Below are 18,612 nucleotides of genomic sequence, written 5' to 3'. Positions count from 1 at the left end.
TTTGTTTATTTATTGTTTATGTATACATTTATTGTTCAAATCAATGCTGATATAAAAAAAATACTAATGTAGTAGATTCAGGGAGCAGCGACTTGGGGAGTTTTGTGGGCCCAAACAAATAGATTCCATGTAGCGCACCAGTTTGGCTAGGCACAGCACGTCACACACTCTGTTCTGCTTGACTGTGGGACTGAGCTCTGCAAAGGAACAGCATTCTGGTATGTGTGTTTCTTGCCTTATACCCAGTGCTTCTGGAATAATAACGCACGTATTTTTATTTCAATAAAATATGTTTTGAGTTAGGTTACTCATTACTTTTACTTAAAAGTAAATTGGACTACTTAAAACATGCCATTTTTAAAATGTTACCCAAATGCTCTGCACTGTACGTTCAGCTCATTAGTATAAATTTAGTGATTTCTGAAATACTGAGACAGACTACTTAAACCAGGAGAAGGAATAATGCAATCGTCTGAGCAATTGCCTTAGGAAATGTATCTTGTGAACACTTCCACTGGCTTCTGCCTGTGGCTGCTGGAAGGTGTGCAAAGCAAACACATGCTCAGGCTAAGTGAGTGCAACAGACATGCACAGAATACAAAGTGCCTAGCTGTAAAACTGGTTAAGGGTTTACATGGCCAAATAAGTTGATTACTTGGTTACTAACAGAGAAACTATTTCAACCCAATAATCTGGTTTCTTTAACTGAATAGGAGTTTACATGGCATTTAAGAAACCAGGCATCTGTGAATGACCAGGTTATTAAAGCACATGGAAACATATTGATTACTGTCATCTTACCTTCCCTTAGTATTTTAGATTAGACTCTCAACTTGTCTTTCTCAACTGGAAGAATCCATACACAACAGGAAAATTTTACTTAAAATATACAAAAATGAAATTCACTTTATGAGGAACAGTTAAACAACTTTTTGCAATCTATGTTGTTCTTAACTGAGTATGCTGAACCACTGCTAATCTTTTGACTATTTTAGTACCCTTGAGTTATTACTTCATACTGAAACTTTCTGTCAAAGTTTCTGTTCTGAAGACATTTTTAGCTTTTAGTTTGAAGTTCTTTGGTTTTGCATGCCCCTACACTCCTCTGGAGTAAAGCCTTTCGAATATTTCAAATACATTTTGAAGCATATACAGTATTGGTAGTTTTTTGCTAACTTAGTTTTTGAGATTTTTGGAAGATTTTATGATTTTGTTTCTTGATTCTTCACTTCTATTAAATGTTTGGTTTTGTTCTTTTATTTGATCTTTTATTAATTTGGCACATCTGTGCTTAATTGATATTGAATTAAATAAGTTAACTTTAAAATAAACATTAAAATTTTGTTTATGTTTAGAGGGGCTCAGGGTATTCTTTTAACATTTTACAGCACCTATTTCTTGTGAGTAGCTCTGTATTTTAGCTTGAACTGGATTATTTATTAGTCTAGTGGATTGTGTAAAAAAAAACTGTTTCAGCTTTACATGTATTCTTGTAAGAATTAATATTGTTAAATCGAATATCTAGATAGATAGATAGATAGATAGATAGATAGATAGATAGATAGATAGATAGATAGATAGATAGATAGATAGATAGATAGATAGATACTTTATTAATCCCAAGGGGAAATTCACAAACTCCAGCAGCAGCATACTGATTTAAAAAAAACAATAAAAACAATATTAAATTATAGAGTGATAAAAATGCAGGTAAAACAGACAATAACTTTGTATAATGTTAACGTTTACCCCCCTGGGTGGAATTTAAGAGTCGCATAGTGTGGGGGAGGAACGATCTCCTCAGTCTGTCAAAAATTTCTAGTGTTTCTTTGCAATCTAATTCATATTAAAAATTCTTCTTTAAAAAAATTCAATGTGCTGGATGCTGTGATTCATTCAGAATACAAATAGGTAAATGATAAAAATATAATTCTTTAGGAATTTGAAGCAGATGGATCCATGGAAATAACTAATTTTCACTTCTACTGCTGGATTACAAATATTTGAAATATGAGACTATAAAAGTAATCAGACAGAAGTTGTATCCATTGTGGACGCGGCCCGGACACAGACAGGCGGACATGTTGTTACTCACCACCACACGTATTTTATTTACAACTATTTACACAAATAATGGTCACTCAGACCCAGTCCAATGTGCAAAAAACCCCAACACACAGTCTTGGCCACTCTAATGCCTTTCTTCGGGCCGCCTATGCTCTCCTCTCTTGCCTCATCCTCTTCCACCCGACTCTAGCCCTGAATGAAGGGAGAAGGCCCCTTTTATATGTTCCCGGATGAGCCCCAGGTGGCTCCTGGCATTCCCTCGTTGGCCACGCCCCAGTGTGGTGGAAGTGCCGGCTGTTCTCCCGGCAGCTCTCCGGGTGCCCTTCTAAATCTTCCCCCTAGCACTTCCTGGTGTGGCGGAAGTGCTGAGGTCACAAGTCCCCAAGGCATTGGGGCGCCTCCTGGCGGTGACCACGGGCCCCTACAGGGTGGGGCTTCCGTGCCCTGAACCCGTGGCCCCCAAAGCAACCAGGAAGGCGGCCCCCACGTGATCCCAGATGGGCACAAACCCACTTCCGGTCCTCCAAGGCGTCCCAACCGGGTCGTCACCCCTGGCATCCGCGACACCATATATACAGTATTTATACAAGGAAAATCCTGTTCCAAATCCTAATTGTATGCTTTGCTTTGTGCACCATTTATCACTCATTAATAGCAGCTAAGTACAAGGATTTGGTACTCACTTTGAACAAGATCTCTTTGCAGATGACACATGAAGGCTGACATATTACGGTCAACTGCACCCTTACAAAAAATCATATACTTCTACCCCATCTAAACACACAATATTCAATATATGAAATATGTTGTATATCACAATTTTAACCAATATATTTATTTGCATCCTTTATAAACACATGCTTTCAAAACTTGTGCCTCAATTCTAAACTCTTCCCACAACATATTATTTACTACATGGAAGCTAAAGCTTTCCTACATTTACCTTACCACCTGCTATAAAAAAAACCTTTCTAGAGATTTAGATTCTATTTCAAAATTATACCAGTGTACAAAAAGAGTACACCACTAAATAATCTGAGATTAGTAGTCTTAGTAACAGGACCCTTCAATCAGAAAATGAATAAAAATCAGAACTACATAAAATTCACTCTTCCTCGCTCTGTGTAAAATGTAGTCTAATTTAACATTGAATGGCACATCTCTCTCTTCTCTGAGAACATATAAAATATATCCAGGTTAAGCCATCCTTGCAAGCAGTGCCATCAGGCTTCTGCATCACTGGTCTTCTACTCACACCTTATTTAGGACAATGTTTTCTTTATTTATCAGGCAATGATGGATTTGCAATAATATCTAATCTTTTAAAAGCTCTCTTTTGAATAGTACCCATTGGAATACTAATGCATTATGAAAAGTCTACTGTGATAACTTATACAACGCTGCTAGACTGCCATCTTGCTTTGCTCAAATGGAAAAATCCTAGCACAAAAGGATAAAGATTTTACTTGAAAACATACAAAAATAAAATTCACTTTATGAGAAACAATTCTGTTTTTTTTTCAATCTATTGTATATTGTTCTAAGAAACTATGCTGAACCACTGCTAAACTTTTAAATATTTCAATATCCTTGAGTAAACCTTTTTTCTTCATCTGCTCTCTAGATTTTAACAAGATGTGTTTATGACTGGGTCATGATATGTCCATCGTAATGAAATCCATAAACTTGATAGAGATCAAAAGGAGTTAGAATTATCCCTAAATACATACATTTTAGTTTGTGACAGGACACAGTACTACATAGATACATATTCACTCACACTAGAAATAAATTAAACTCAAATCTCATACAAACCTAGCAGCACACACATTCATTCACAACTAATCAGGGCATAAATACATATATACCACTGTAATTTGTGCCACACACTTTCAATGTAATTATATATACTACATCATTGGATCCCCTTCTTGTGTTGCACTATACAGTGAAAGTTTATTCAGATTAACCACTTTACGTTTCAGTTGCACTTTTAGTGAATTTAGTTATCCATGGTTAGAAGGGGACAAATAATTTTATATTTTCAGAGGAATATTACAAAAATATGAAGAAATTGTTTTTATCACAGAATGATGCACAAAATGAGTGCAAAGAGTTTTACAGTTTGCACAATGATTAAGTTGTGATTATTGATTATTGACCTCATAACCCTTCCCATGGAAAAAAACTGTAGTCAAGGCAGGAATCTGACATTTCAACATAACATTAACACAATAATCTCAAACCCTATCTAATTCAGAGTCACAGGGAGCTGGAGCCTGATACCAGCCAGCCAGCAACCAGCTCTGGGGAGGGCACCAGTCCACTACAGAGGGCACTCACACACGCACTCACAGGGCCAGTTAGGGACAACCATTTAGCCTAACACACTCATGTTTGGGGATGTGGGAGAAAAACTGGAGTACCCAGAGGAACATTTGTGAGACACTGAGTAAGTCAATAATTAGCAGGGACGAGATTCAAACCTTGGGTCTTTAAAGAAGGAGCGCTACCCACTGTGCCACCTAATAAATACAGTTTATCATATGAGTTTGTTTATATTTTATGTTGTCTTTGACCATTTCATTTGTATAGGTTGCAAATTAGGTGCCATACTATTAAGAAAATAGTGGAAAAACACTGATTGAGTATTGATGTTTGCCTTTTTTTCTAAGCGGCTTCTGTAAGGAGAAGCATCTCACTGATAGAAGGAGTCTTGAGTGGCTGGACTGGTTCTGAGAAGCCTGTGGTGATGGAAAGAGTTAGGAGAGTCTTCTGATTTGTTTAGATTTCCTGACTCAAAATTTGTATTAAAACATCTGCAGTACAATCCCATATTCTTTAAATAATGGAAAAAAATGAATGCTCTGTACCTGTTTATGCACATGTGTATGTAGCCGTACAATTCTGGAATAACAGAGTAAAAAGTTCAAGAAACCAGTATAACGGAATAATAGTGGTGGAGTCTTGCAGCTCATTTTGTAACTTTATTGTTTTTCTAAGAAGGCATTTAACAGCTGTAGAGTGAGGCTAGAATTGTTTACAGAACCAAGGGGACAGGTTTCAGACTAAAACATCTGCAACATCTGTTTAGTGATTTAGAGGGGACATTGATGCAACAAATTGTTCTTGCATCTTTTGCTTGGATTTTTAACAACACGTATTTTTGTTTTGGGGATTTTAAAATATCTTATTATCTCACTTTGCAACTACTCTGTGTCAGGATTACATTAAAAAATATTTTGTTGAATGTCTACTTTTTCCATGGGCATAGTTACGAGTGGGGAGGTGTAATCAGTGCTCACTCAGAATGATTGTCTGCTTACCAAATGAAAAACAAGCAAAAGTAAAGTTTTAGCTTGGAATTTAACTGTCTTCCTACATATCCAAATGTTCACCTCGGGATGACACCAAGCCCCCACGCCACTCCTGCTCACACAGTAATGGCATGCTTCTTGAAAACAACAAATCTATCCCAATGACTTGATTCTTTTTTTGTCATATGCACACAAGGCTTGATAAAGCAAAATCCATCCTTATTGGCCTTCAGCAATTTAACGAGTAAGGTGGACAAATTTATATGCTAAGGTGAGAGCTGTAATTGACAATGTTGCCCCAGAAAAAAATGTTAAAAAATCCAACAGCACCTGAATACCTTGGAAGACTGTGTCTACTCTTAAGAGGATATGCCACAAGGCTGAGTGTTAATGGAGGAAAACTAAATTAACAGTTCACTATGAAATATTGAAGGCACATGTTACTGAATATAACAAAGCAGTCCAACTAGAAGAGACAGTCCCATTTATCTAAAATTATAAATGAAAATGCAGGAAATCCAAGAGTTTTATTTTCTACTATTGATCATCTTCTAAACCCAGCTCAATTTAAAGGATTGCCTTCTGAAAACTTCAAGTGAAACATGCAAAGCTTTCACAGCTTTCTTTAATCACAAAATAAACAATATTAGATGTACTATAATACATCCCTCAAAAGCCTTAACTATTGGTCCTTATTGAGCTCACTATAGTGAATTGAATTCTTTCACTGAAATAGGTTTACCTGAACTTCGCAGTATAATTACTCAATTAAAACCTTCCACTTGTACCGTTGACCCAGTCCCAACATGCCTTTTTAAAGTTGTTTCTGATGTGCTCGTTGATAGTCTACCTGATATAGTTAACTCCTCATTAGATTCTGGGGTCTTCCCAGATTCTCTAAAGTCAGTAGTAGTTACACCCCTGCTCAAGAAAAATAATCTTGATGCCTTTGTCTTTAACAACTTTAGACCCATTTCTAACCTGCCTTTTTTAAGCAAAATTCTAGAAAAAGCAATTTTTAATCAGTTAAATAATTACTTGAATAAACACACCTTCTTGATAAGCTTCAGTCAGGTTTTAGACCAAATCACAGTACAGAAACTGCATTGGTGAAAGTAGTTAATGACCTATGGGTAAATGCAGATGCAGGCAATATATCCGTTCTCTTTCTATTAGACTTAAGAGCAGCATTTGACACTATAGACCATGGCATTCTTATTAATCATCTTAGCCAATTGGTGTGTCTCTCTGGTAATGTCTTATTTAACATACAGGACATTTTTTGTTAGTTATGGTGATTGTCCAATGAATGAAATAGAGAAAAAAATTCCTGAAGGATCAATGATATTTTATATGGGGTACTATAAGAACATATTCCCTGCTAGACCAGATTATCTCAAAACACAAGGTGACCTACCACAGCTATTCAGATGACACACAGATTTACTTATCTATAGCACCCAATGACCCTGAAGCTCTGTGCCCTTTGATCTAATGTCTGTCTTATTTTGTAATATCACTAATCATTTTAAAAAAACTATCAAAAACCAAATTTTTCAGTTTGGCCTTTACTTAATTCGCTTCTGTTCTACTTCTAATAGATCTAATATCCATCCATCCATTTTCCAACCCGCTGAATCCTAACTACAGGGTCACGGGGGTCTGTTGGAGCCAATCCCAGCCAACACAGGGCACAAGGCAGGAACCAATCCTGGGCAGGGTGCCAACCCACCGCAGGACACACACAAACACACCAAACACACACTAGGGTCAATTTAGAATTGCCAATTCACCTCACCTGCATGTCTTTGGACTGTGGGAGGAAACCGGAGAGCCCGGAGGAAACCCACGCAGACACGGGGAAAACATGCAAACTCCACACAGGGAGGAACCGGGGTCTCCTAACTGCAAGGCAGCAGCGCTACCCACCGCGCCACCCTAGATCTAATATGCATTGTAATATCATATACTTCATGAATGTGCTATCCTCAAAAATCCTTACTTTTCTCTGTTTCCAATTCCAGTTTCTCTGTGGTGGTGTGTTATGCCACCACCACCTGATCACAGTATTACACAGCCACTTGTTTTGATGGAATGAAAGAAGATGCTCTGTCTTTGAGACCTACTGCATCAAATTGACTAATAAGAAGATTAAAAATAATAAGATTGACTTTAGCACCTTTATGTTAGGTAGAATGGCCATTGGGGCTGGACGGTATTTTGGCCTGGAGCCCCTGCAGATTTTGTTTGCTTTTTTTTTTTGTTCTACAGCATCTCGCCCCTTGAGTTTTTTGGTTTGGTTGTTTTTTTCTGTTCTCCCTTGCCATCTGACCTTAGGATCAGACTTATCTTAATGAACTTTAAAAACTTACGTTCAAATTAGGATTCTACTACTTTATCTGTGTTGCATTAGTACATATTGATTCTTTATAAATTATTTTTTACATATTATTTATTTAGTTATATATAACTATCTATTTATAACTTGCTGTTTTTCTCTTGCACCTTTTGTTTTATATTGTGTAAAGTACTTTGAGCTACCTTTTCTGTATAAAAATTTGCCATAGAAATAAAAACATTGTTGTTGTTCTTCAGCACAGAAAATAAGAATCAGGTAGTATTGCACAATCTAGTTATTTAATCATTTCTAGATAACATGATGCATTATCAGTGGTGCTTAAAATTCTTTACCTTCTGCATTTAATATAGTACAATTTAATTGTGAACTAGTTAAACTATTTTTCATAGAAAAGTTAACTTCATTGCAAAACAAATCTGAGAAAACCATAATGATGTTTTACATTTAATGTGCTAGTCTATGGTAGATGGTATCATATCTGTTTACATGTCAGGAGCATTGTGGTTTGAGACCTTCCTGTATTCTTTTTGTTTATCTTATTCATGATTAATTAAAAAAAATGTTTTCCTTCCTGCTCACTTGTTTTCTCTCTCTCTCTCTAAGAGATTCTCTAATCACTACTTGATACCAAAACTCAAAAATTGATTACTATTATAAATGATCTCTTACACAGGAAAAATACTGTCTCACAATTAAAAAACAATATAAAATATTCCCATTGTTATTATACTCCTATCGATTTCCTATGAATTAAGTTGTGAATTCAATTTAAGTTTCTTGATTGTTTGAAAGTACAATAACATCTTTTGACTTCTTTCAAATTTTCCATTTCCATCTTCTGTATTCTTTGTCTGGTGATACCACCTCCACATGGCATCAAATTTCAATCCAGTGTAACCCCTGGTGGAATGAGCAACCACACTGATTTAAAATGACAGACTCTGCGTGTTTAAGATGCATTTGAAGCCTTTCCTGTTTTCTGAATACCTTAGTTACTGCTGATGGTTTAGATGCCAGGCTCTTTTTGTAGTTATTTTAAGGTTAATTAATAAGTCATGTGGTTTAATGGTTGTTTGCTTGAGATATCTAGATCACTTTCTTTTGGTCAATCTTTTCACCTAAAAAAACCCTTCGCTAAATGAATAAATGTTATTTAAACTGATTAGATTAGGGGTGGACAAAGTCGGTCCTGGAGGTCTGCAGTGGCTGCAGGTTTTTGTTCTAACCCAGTTGCTTAATTAGAAAACAATCCTTGCCAATTTAATTTCATGGCGTGTTAGTGTTTTAACTCTGCCATCTCAGGCCATTCTCATATCCTACAGTTTTTGTTCTTTTCTAAGAATATCGTCCAAATGTTTAAAACAGATGAGTAATTCTCAGCCCTTCACTTTTTCTCTTCACTTTCCTTCCAAGTATTTAATTAAAACAAATACAGGGGGGTCCTCAGGTTATGACACAGTTCCGTTCCTACAACAGTGATGTAACCCGAATTTTGGTGTAAGTCGAAACACACTCTAGCCTAAATCACTTACCTATCTTAAGACATTTGCAAAATCATAATCGAGAACATAAAAACACAAAATCTAAGCCTGAGAAAAAACAAAAGTACATAAATATACTGTACTGTAGTAACAGAAAAAATGAGTGTAAAAAATGCTTACCTTTATTCCTTCTCATGTCTACATTTTTTTTAAGTTTTTATGGGAGTGAGTGTTGTAAACTCAAAACGTTGTACGTCGAAACGTTGTAACCCGAGGACCCCCTGTAGTGCATGATAAATACACACAGGTGTAAACAGAAACAGGCTAAATGTAGAAATTCTGCATTTGCATCGTATTGCTAATAAGGAGCAATTAAAAACCAATGGTACGGCTGTTTAAGACTAAAATAAGCAATAAGGGTTCAAAATCTTAACGACAGGCACAACTAAAATGAAGAAGTGTTACTTGTGCAATAAGTGCTTCTTATTAAGCAATTGGGTTGGAACAAAAACCTGCAGCGACTGCGGCCCTCAAGGAACAACTTGGCCCACTCCTTGATTAGATTACCACATCTCTAACAATCCTGCGATATTTTTTATTAGTTCACATGTCTGTAGACCTGCACAGTTATTTAGCTATGATATTAACTGTCTCATACTTAATCCAAAAAAAGAGTTTATCTTCAACCCACAGGCACACATGTTACAACTGGCAAATGTCCTGCTCTAGCTCCCTTCTTCAGTTTAAAAGTACACAAAGTCATCCTCGTCAAGCAGGACCAGCAGCTCGGAAGCAGCGGCTGGGGAAAACGTAGTCTGGAGGAGGGAGGACAGAAAAATTAGCTATTTATCTGGTCAGGGCTTGGTCTTTTAAATGTTCTAAACATCATGTGAGAAGCATGTTACACAGTAAACCTGCCAAACAGCAGCTGATCCCGCAGAAGGCAGGAGTTTGTTTCCCATTGACATACTGTTCAGGAGGAAGATTTCAGAGGGCAGCTGTGTTTCTTTGCCATTTGGTTTACTGTTTAACAAAGAGCCAGGATACAGCTAACAGTGTGTCAGCATGTCAGCTCCCTGCATTATGCTGTAGGAATTTGTAGCAGAAGAGCTACTGAGAGTCTTTGAACAACTGCTGCTGCTGTCAACGAATTGGCAGTGACACCGGTCATTATACTGTATATACATGGTGATGCAGTGGTAATGCTGCTGCCTCACACAGTGAGGAGACCAGAGTTTGTCTCGGGTCCACAATGCATGGAGTTTGCATGGTCTCCTCATGTCGGTATGGGTTTCTTCCAAGTGTTCTGCTTTTCTTCTGCAATCCAAAGACATGCAGGTTAGGTGGATTGGAGATGCTAAATTGTCCCTTGTATATGTGTGTGAGTGCATTCCCCTACGATCGACAGGTATCTATCTATCTATCTATCTATCTATCTATCTATCTATCTATCTATCTATCTATCTATCTATCTATCTATCTATCTATCTACAGTATATGTGTGTATGTATGTGTGATGAATTTTTAATCTAATCTAATCTAATCTAATATAATATAATAAATATAATATACAATATAATATAATATAATATAATATAATATAATATAATATAATATAATATAATATAATATAATATAATAAGGGTGGTACAGTAGCACAGTGATAGCAGTGCCTCACAGTAAGGAGACCAGGGTTTGTTTGCTGGGCCCTCCCTGCATGGAGTTTGCATGTTCTCTCCATGTCTGCCTTGGTCTCCTTCAGGTGCTCCGGTTTCCTCTCACAGTTCAATGATGTGCAGGTTAGGTGAACAAAATTGGCCCTAATGTGAACATGGTGTATGTATCTGTATGCATTTGCCCTGTGATAGACTGTCTAGAGATTTTTCCTTCCTTGCACCCTGTGCTAGGTGGGATAGGCACCCCCACAACATTGTTCTGGATTAATTGGGTTAGAAAATGACATGACATAATATAACAAGGTCTGACTGTCAAGTGATCACTTGAAAACTAATGGCTCTAGAACCTTTAACTTTGTCTTAACTGAATACTTATTTCCTGATATGTTCTGAAAATTCAAAAACATTAAAGGCGGCATCAAGCAACCTGGTGGCCATAAAAGACAGCAAAGTGGCCTGCGGTCGTGTGTTTACAGCAAAGTGATTGAAAAACCATGCAATAACCACCAAAATGGCAGAAATGTAAAGAAAAGCAGTGACATCTACTGAGTGTTAAGCAAATTGCAAAAGACGATTTAGTGACAAAGAACAAGAAAAAATAAAAAGACAAGATGCTGAAGCACACAGACAGGCAAGAAGTAATTCTGAATATAGTCTTATATGATCTGGAAATTTAACAACTTTTAGGTTGCGGCAACCTGCTGGCCACTTTAATGGTGACCAGAAGAGTTTATTATAATAAGACTGTGGTCACTGCAAGCTCATCTACTGATAAATCCCCAGAACACAGCACATATGTCTTCAGAGTTCATAATAAAGTGTACATATTGTGTTTACTGATCATTGAACATAAAACTTTATTAAAGGTAAATAAAGTATAGCAAAATCACCTGTGGTTATTGTGTTTATGACAAAGTGACGAAAATATCCAAGTGATAACCACCATAATTGCTGAAGGAAAAAGAAGAGAAGTACTATCTGTTGAACGTAATAAAAATAAAAAGACATGGTGTTGAAGCGCAAAAGACAAATAAGAAGTAATTCTGAATATGGAGCAATTGAGCAGCACACAAACACCATGGTTCATAGGCATGCATGACAATATTCAGGATATATATTGTAAGAATGCCCCAGAGCATGGTGACAATCAAGAAGATCATTAAATAGCTAATGTCTGCCTGGCAAACAAGACACCTCAGAATAATAGAGTTTAAAAAGCAGGCTTTATGGGAATGGGCTTGACAGAAGAAGCATTGTGCAAGAGAGGTTCAGACACAGGGGAGATGATGAAGGTATACAGAGAACAAGAGATATCAAACATTTTAAAAAATATTGTTCTGCCCATCCTCAACAAGTAATGTGGATAATATAATATAATATAATATAATATAATATAATATAATATAATATAATATAATATAATAAATGAATTTCCTGAAACTCAGTTATAGCTCCAGTCACAGTCTGCGTGGATTTAGCATGTTTTCACCCTAAATATGTAGATTTTCCTCCCACACCTTAAAGATGTGTATACTGGGGGGATTTGAAACTGGTCTAATGAAAATTTGAATGCATAAATATTCTCTGGAATTAATTGGAGCTCCATCCAGGTTGTCTCTTCTTTTTCACCTGATGCTGCTGAATTGTCTCTCCACAACTCTAAAACTGTCTTAAGCAGGCTAAGGAAAACCATAGTCAAGACAAGACAAGAAAAGATAAACAGGATAGCACAGTGGTTAGCACATAGATTTTAATCTTGTACCCAGTTTCCTGCCTTATAGTGTTTAAATATTCTCCCCATTTATGCAAGTTTTTCCTGTGAGTCCTCCATTTTCCCACCAATGGTGGACTGGGGGCTTCAACATAGCTCCAAAGGATGTGTATGTAAGTGGGCCCTACAAGGTACAGGCTCCACATTCAGAGCTGCTTTCCACATTGCAGCGGATACTGTTTGGGAAAGGCTCTGACATGACACAAACCCAAACTGGATTAAGTGGGTTTGAAAATGTCCTATAATGTTTAAATATAATACAAAGTCTAAAGAAATACATACAAATTTATTTTGTAATAGTACATTGGTTTGACATATGTTTGTCTCTGTGCCTTCTTGTTCCACCTACGACTGATCCCTGCCTTGTGCTCAACACTGCTGGGATTGAAAATGAATAGAAGGATGCATATGTTGACTTTTGTTTTGTTTGCACCTAAACTTAAGTCATATTTAAGTGAATAAATTTTGAGTTTTAAAATTTAATTTTACATGCTTACTGAATCGAAATCGTCTTCTTGAAATAGAGCTGACAGGTTGTAATGTGCAACACTCAGAGTCAAACATAAAGTGGTCTTTAAAAGGTATCGACTCAAATGTACTGTTTCAAAACGATAGATAGATAGATAGATAGATAGATAGATAGATAGATAGATAGATAGATAGATAGATAGATAGATAGATAGATAGATAACTGTTCTTTGGCATAACTTATGCATTACACATCTGTATCTCGCCTATTTGGCAGTCGATGATGAGACAGAGCACGAATCCTCCTACGCATTCCGCGGAAGTGTTAATGGATCCCCTGAGCTACCCTCGCAGCTCCACGCAAGACTGTCCACACGTGAGCGGCAAAGAGTGGGTGTTCATTAAAACAAGTGGGACGAGATCAGGGTCAATAACGCAAATATTTTATGCCCCAACTCAGACAGTCCCCGATCTCCAAAGTACACTTCAACCTCACCCCCTTTTCCCACCTATAAGAAGGTGACAAGTTAGTAGTGACATGAGGTCCGCAAGTTTGACTAGCTGGAGTGTCACCGCCGCCTCCCAGATGTGTAAAAGAGTTAGTCGGCGCCTCTAAAGCCCTCTGGGTAGCTCACCTCTTTTGAAGACCTGCAGTGTCGCCGCAGTTACCGAAAGCCACCGGTCCGTATTTGCTGGGTCGGCAGAAGCCCGAAGAACCTTAAGCTGTAGCCCGTCTTAACCGTAGTCGCTGTCCGTACAGGAAAGGAGTCATTCAGAACGCTTCACTTGGCTTTTCGTGACCATCGAACCCTTTCTCATAAAACAAAATAACAATAAAATAACATCAAATTGATGAGATTTATCCTTTCGGAAAGAAAACGGTCAGAAAGGTAGGTGCAGTCGAAAGACAAGCGTTAGAGCAACCGTTTTCTTTTTTGTTCGGTAGCACTCTCCCTCTTTCGCCTGCTCTCTCTCTCTCTCTCTCTCTCTCTCTCTCTTTCTCTCTCTCTCTCACTCTCTCTATATCTCTGCTTCTGCTCTGCTTACTTTCTTAGCTGCAGCCTTGCAGTTCATTTCGAGCCCCAGGGTGGCAGTCAGAACGATTCTCTAATGCGCGAAATCATTGTCTCATTTGACATTCTCTTCCAATTCCAGTTTAAAGAAAAGAGATTATGCTGTCTATTAAGGTGAATTAAGCAATCAAAAGAAAAGTTAAAAAATTCTGTTGTTGTCTTGGAAGCGTCTGAGAAGTTTGTCACTGCACGTTCGCGTATCAAAGTTACTCGGCTGTCCCTCCCCTCCCGCGTGAACATTACAAGGAAGTTACAATTTCTACAGAAATAACCTCCGATTGAGGATACGCATGAGCTCATCCAGGATGAGGCAAGAATTAGGCATGGGTTTAGGAATAGAGGTGCTACTGTACATTTACAAAAAGTACGGTTTCGTTTTCCTTCAGTTCAATTTCTGCCCCGTTCAGCAATGCTAACGCCCACAGAATCTCAAACCAAACACTTTTGACACATATATTCACTTGTATAATTTCAAATGTATTAAGATATGGAGGTTGATATTCCGTATATGCGATGTTTATTCGCATATAAGGGCTTTCAGTTTCAAGAAAAGCTGGACAGCTCAAGGGAGACTTCTGTTGTTATAAAATGTACTTTTTGTTAATGTATATGCTCATGGAATTGTAAAATGCATCATTTCATAATTAAGCCAATCAAGCATTAAAAAATATAACTTCAAATTTAACCCATCCATCTACATGGCTGTGCTGAATTCACTTCATTCCTGTTTATTCAAACATAACACGCTTCATAATAGACATACTGGAGAGTTTTTTGTTAGTAAATCCTCAGATTGTGCCTATCTTCTACCAGACGTTGGTTTCTGATACAGGAGCCTTGAAATATTTAGAATTGTGGGAGCTGAGACTGCGTTAAAAAAAAAATGCTATCATCTGGCCTTTCTCTTCTCAAAAGCACAAGGTCCAGGTGTCTGCAGCCCTCAAGTACAGAACAATTGTTCTTGGTAAGTGCAGTTACCTATAAAAATGTTCATAAAAAAAAAAATCAAACTTCTGTGTTTATGCTGTTTACCAGGGGCTTAGTTAATGAAACATATATTTTTAAATAACAGATATTTTCATACATTTTGAAAGACTAAAATAAAATATTTTACAGTTTGGTATTGTTCATCACACTGTCACCATAACTCTGTCACTTATAGCTGAAAAACACATTTCTGCCAACTTAATAAATAACTAATATTATTACGTAACAGTAAAGGCGTACTGCACGATAACGTGCACTGAATACACTTGACTTGAGCATTCCTAGTTTTCATCCTCTTTCTCTGCACATTTAGCATTTATTTGCTCAGAGATTGATGCGCCTTTTCCTTCCTGAGCAACTCTTCTTTTCTCCACCCTAGCGGCCCGCTTCTTCTCTTCTTTCGTTGGCATCTTTATGCATTAAAACTGATTAAGTCAGTTTTTGTGTTGCAATTACTTAAAACATTTTCTTTCATTTTTCACTTAAGCTGGCACTTAAGTCTTCAATCTCCCTCAAGAATGATTTAAGATATGAAGAGGTAGGGGAAGTGACAGCTGAGATGGAAGGGAATGAGAACGGTGCCTGTACACATGTGCCGCACGCCCGCTCAGCTGCAGAGAGTTGATTCTACAATAAAGTATAAAGAGGAATAACCTTGGAGGTCAATCATCACCGCAAAAGCGGATAGTAGATGTCACGTAGTGTATGTGTACCAAATTTCAGGTCAACCCGGTCAAATGGTTTGTGAGCTACAGGTGATTTAAAATCCTGGACAGACAAATGAAGAGCCACGGTACCGTATTATATAAGAAGATTTGGTTAACACCATTTTCCTGTCCAACTTGTACAGTCTGAATAGCATACAATTTTTTTTCGGGTAGGGTATGGTTTAAAGTTCAGTGCCTTAGCCACAACACCACACTGCTGAGATATTCACAATCTTGTTTTTTTTTTCTCCCAAAATTAATTTGTGGTTGTATTTACTCTTTAAACTCAAACACCAAACATTAAAGCAAAATGTAAAAAAAAACTGCATAAAATAATTCCCATTTCTCACAGCTATTATTGAACCCAGTGTTCTGCCATTAAGATACTGCGTTGCATACCCCAATACCACATTGCATTGTTTCTCTTTCTTCCCTCAGAGCTGGTCAAATTGCTGTATCACTGCACCAGCCCTCCTTTTAGTTACTTAAGTCCCTCATTGTAGTAATGTAAGTACTGTACAGTGAGTGGGCAATACGGTAATGACATGTTTTCTCTCATTTATTCTAAGGGTAGCCAGAGTTTGTTAGGACATGATCTGTTGGCCCATATCAACTCCAGCATGTCCCATTCAAGAGTTGTAGTATATTTAAAGATGCTAGATCTATGCTCTGAATTGTTCATTCAATCTTAATCCTTCAGCGTTCCATATGATTTGGGCATCTGCATTACATTAAATGTATTGTCATGTTATTGACACAGTTTCAAGATATTCATATCCTTACTTTAGAAGCATTAGACTGATAAAAAAAATTATTTTCAAAAGAGATGTACTTGATGGCCACTGACAGATATTTCATGACATTCAAATTTGTATCAAGGGATGACTATGGCATTCCATGGAATCACACATTCACACTGCCATCACCAGCCTGCACTGTTTACACTGATCCATAGTGTAGGTTGCTTTTGCCATATTACGATCATCATATCAGTACTTAGAATGTCCCTCAGTGTCCAGTGTTTCTTTTTCTTTGTCCACTGCAACTAGTCCCCTTTGTTTTTCTCTCACATAAATTTAATTTGTTGTGGATGTTAGCTGCCATAAATCTTCCATGGAAAGGTACAGAGTGTGGTGCATTCTGATTAGGTTTTTTGGCACCACTGTTGCTTTTACCTGTCAGTTGTTTGTAGCACATCTCATACTTAGCTCAAGTTGTGCCACTCCTTTACAGTCTCAATATTTTTATGACTGTAAGATATTGTATGGAAGGTGGCCTATTCTTGATAATACATCCATCCACCCATCCATTGTCCAACCTGCTATATCCTAACTACAGGGTCACAGGGGTCTGCTGGAGCCAATCCCAGCCTACACAGGGCACAAGGCAGGAAATAAACCCCGGGCAGGGTGCCAACCCACCACAGGACACACACAAACACACCCACACACCAAGCACACATTAGGGGCAATTTAGAATCACCAATGCACCTAAACTGCATGTCTTTGAACTGTGGGAGGAAACCGGAGTGCCCGGAGGAAACCCATGCAGACACAGAGAGAACATGCAAACCACGCAGGGAGGACCCGGAAGCGAACCCGGGTCTCCTAACTGCGAGGCAGCAGTGCTACCACTGCGCCACCATGCTGCCCATTGATAATACATGTGACTGTATAATTTATTAAAAGCATAGCACATTTGATTTTTCTTATTAATTTGTGTCAACATGTCTGGCAGGATCTACCACAACCTGCACAAATCCTCCAAATATTTATTAAAGCTTTTCATGTATATATGTTTAATCTACTCAGCGCTGCTTCCCTGGTTTAAATAACAAAAGGTGCCAGCATGGGGTTACCAATAATTAAAATTATTAGACAAGAAGAGCAAGGGCATCTAGCAAAGTGGCCATGCCATATAAATGGTAATGTAAAATGAAGTAAATTAAGGTACAGTAAATAAAGCTAAGGCAGTCTGGCAACAGGAGAGGGAGAAAAACAAAACTACCTTACACTAATTCTGGAGGTAAAAAACAGTACATTATGTAACCAGTTTCCAAAATGGCTTATTCCGATTACAGGGTCATGGAGAGTTAGAAAAGATCACAGTAGCACTGATAGGTAACAAGCATGTGTGTGGGGCATCAGCCTATTACAAGAGTCATCATCTGTCACACAGAGACAGTTTAGAGATGGCAGCCAGTATAATGGGCACATCCCTGGGATAAGGGATTTGACCTACATAACCAGAGAAGCTCAACATGGGACTGGGGAGAGTTTGCAAGCTCCACACAGACAGTACATTGACCATTAGTTTAGAAATGTAAGATGACAACCCTAATCATTCTGCAATGATGTGTATTCAATGCCATTTATTTTTATAAAGCACAATCCAGTTTACTAATCCAGAGCACAACAACAACAACTACTGTAGATGAAAGTGCTTTACAAGATGAAGAAAGAAAAAAAAAAATAAAATAAAATTAGGCAATACTAATTAACAAAGAATAAAGTAAGCTCTGATGGCCAGGGAGGATGGAATTAAAAAAAAAAACTTCAGAGAGCTGGAGAAAAAAAAATCTGCAGGGGTTCCAGGCCAAGAGACCACCCAGCCCCCTCAGCTATTCTACCTAACATAAAAGATCTCAATCAGTCCTCATGGTTTTCAGGCTTCACATGGAAAAATTTGATGATGATGGTCATGTGG

The 18,612-nt window shown here is 37.6% G+C and overlaps 1 protein-coding gene across 3 annotated transcripts in view; it reads right to left on the bottom strand.

Annotated features, from left to right (window-relative positions):
• The window catches only part of LOC120542067 (dual specificity protein phosphatase 7-like), a 45,930-nt gene extending 31,491 nt beyond the window's left edge, over positions 1-14,439 (bottom strand). Inside the window, exons 1-2 of one of the 3 annotated variants that reach the window (XM_039774199.1) lie at positions 14,187-14,439; positions 13,775-13,953 (exon numbers count right to left, since the gene is read on the bottom strand). The gene's annotated coding sequence lies outside the window, so the exon portion shown is untranslated. Of the gene's footprint in view, positions 1-13,774; positions 14,128-14,186 lie in introns of those variants that run through there. The other 2 variants (XM_039774196.1, XM_039774197.1) reach the window with 2 other exon arrangements.
• Between the last annotated feature and the right edge of the window lie 4,173 nt (positions 14,440-18,612).

This window comes from Polypterus senegalus, chromosome 13, assembly GCF_016835505.1.
Source record: "Polypterus senegalus isolate Bchr_013 chromosome 13, ASM1683550v1, whole genome shotgun sequence".
In the NCBI taxonomy this organism is placed as follows: domain Eukaryota; kingdom Metazoa; phylum Chordata; class Cladistia; order Polypteriformes; family Polypteridae; genus Polypterus; species Polypterus senegalus.
This window is presented reverse-complemented; position numbering and strand designations above follow the sequence as displayed.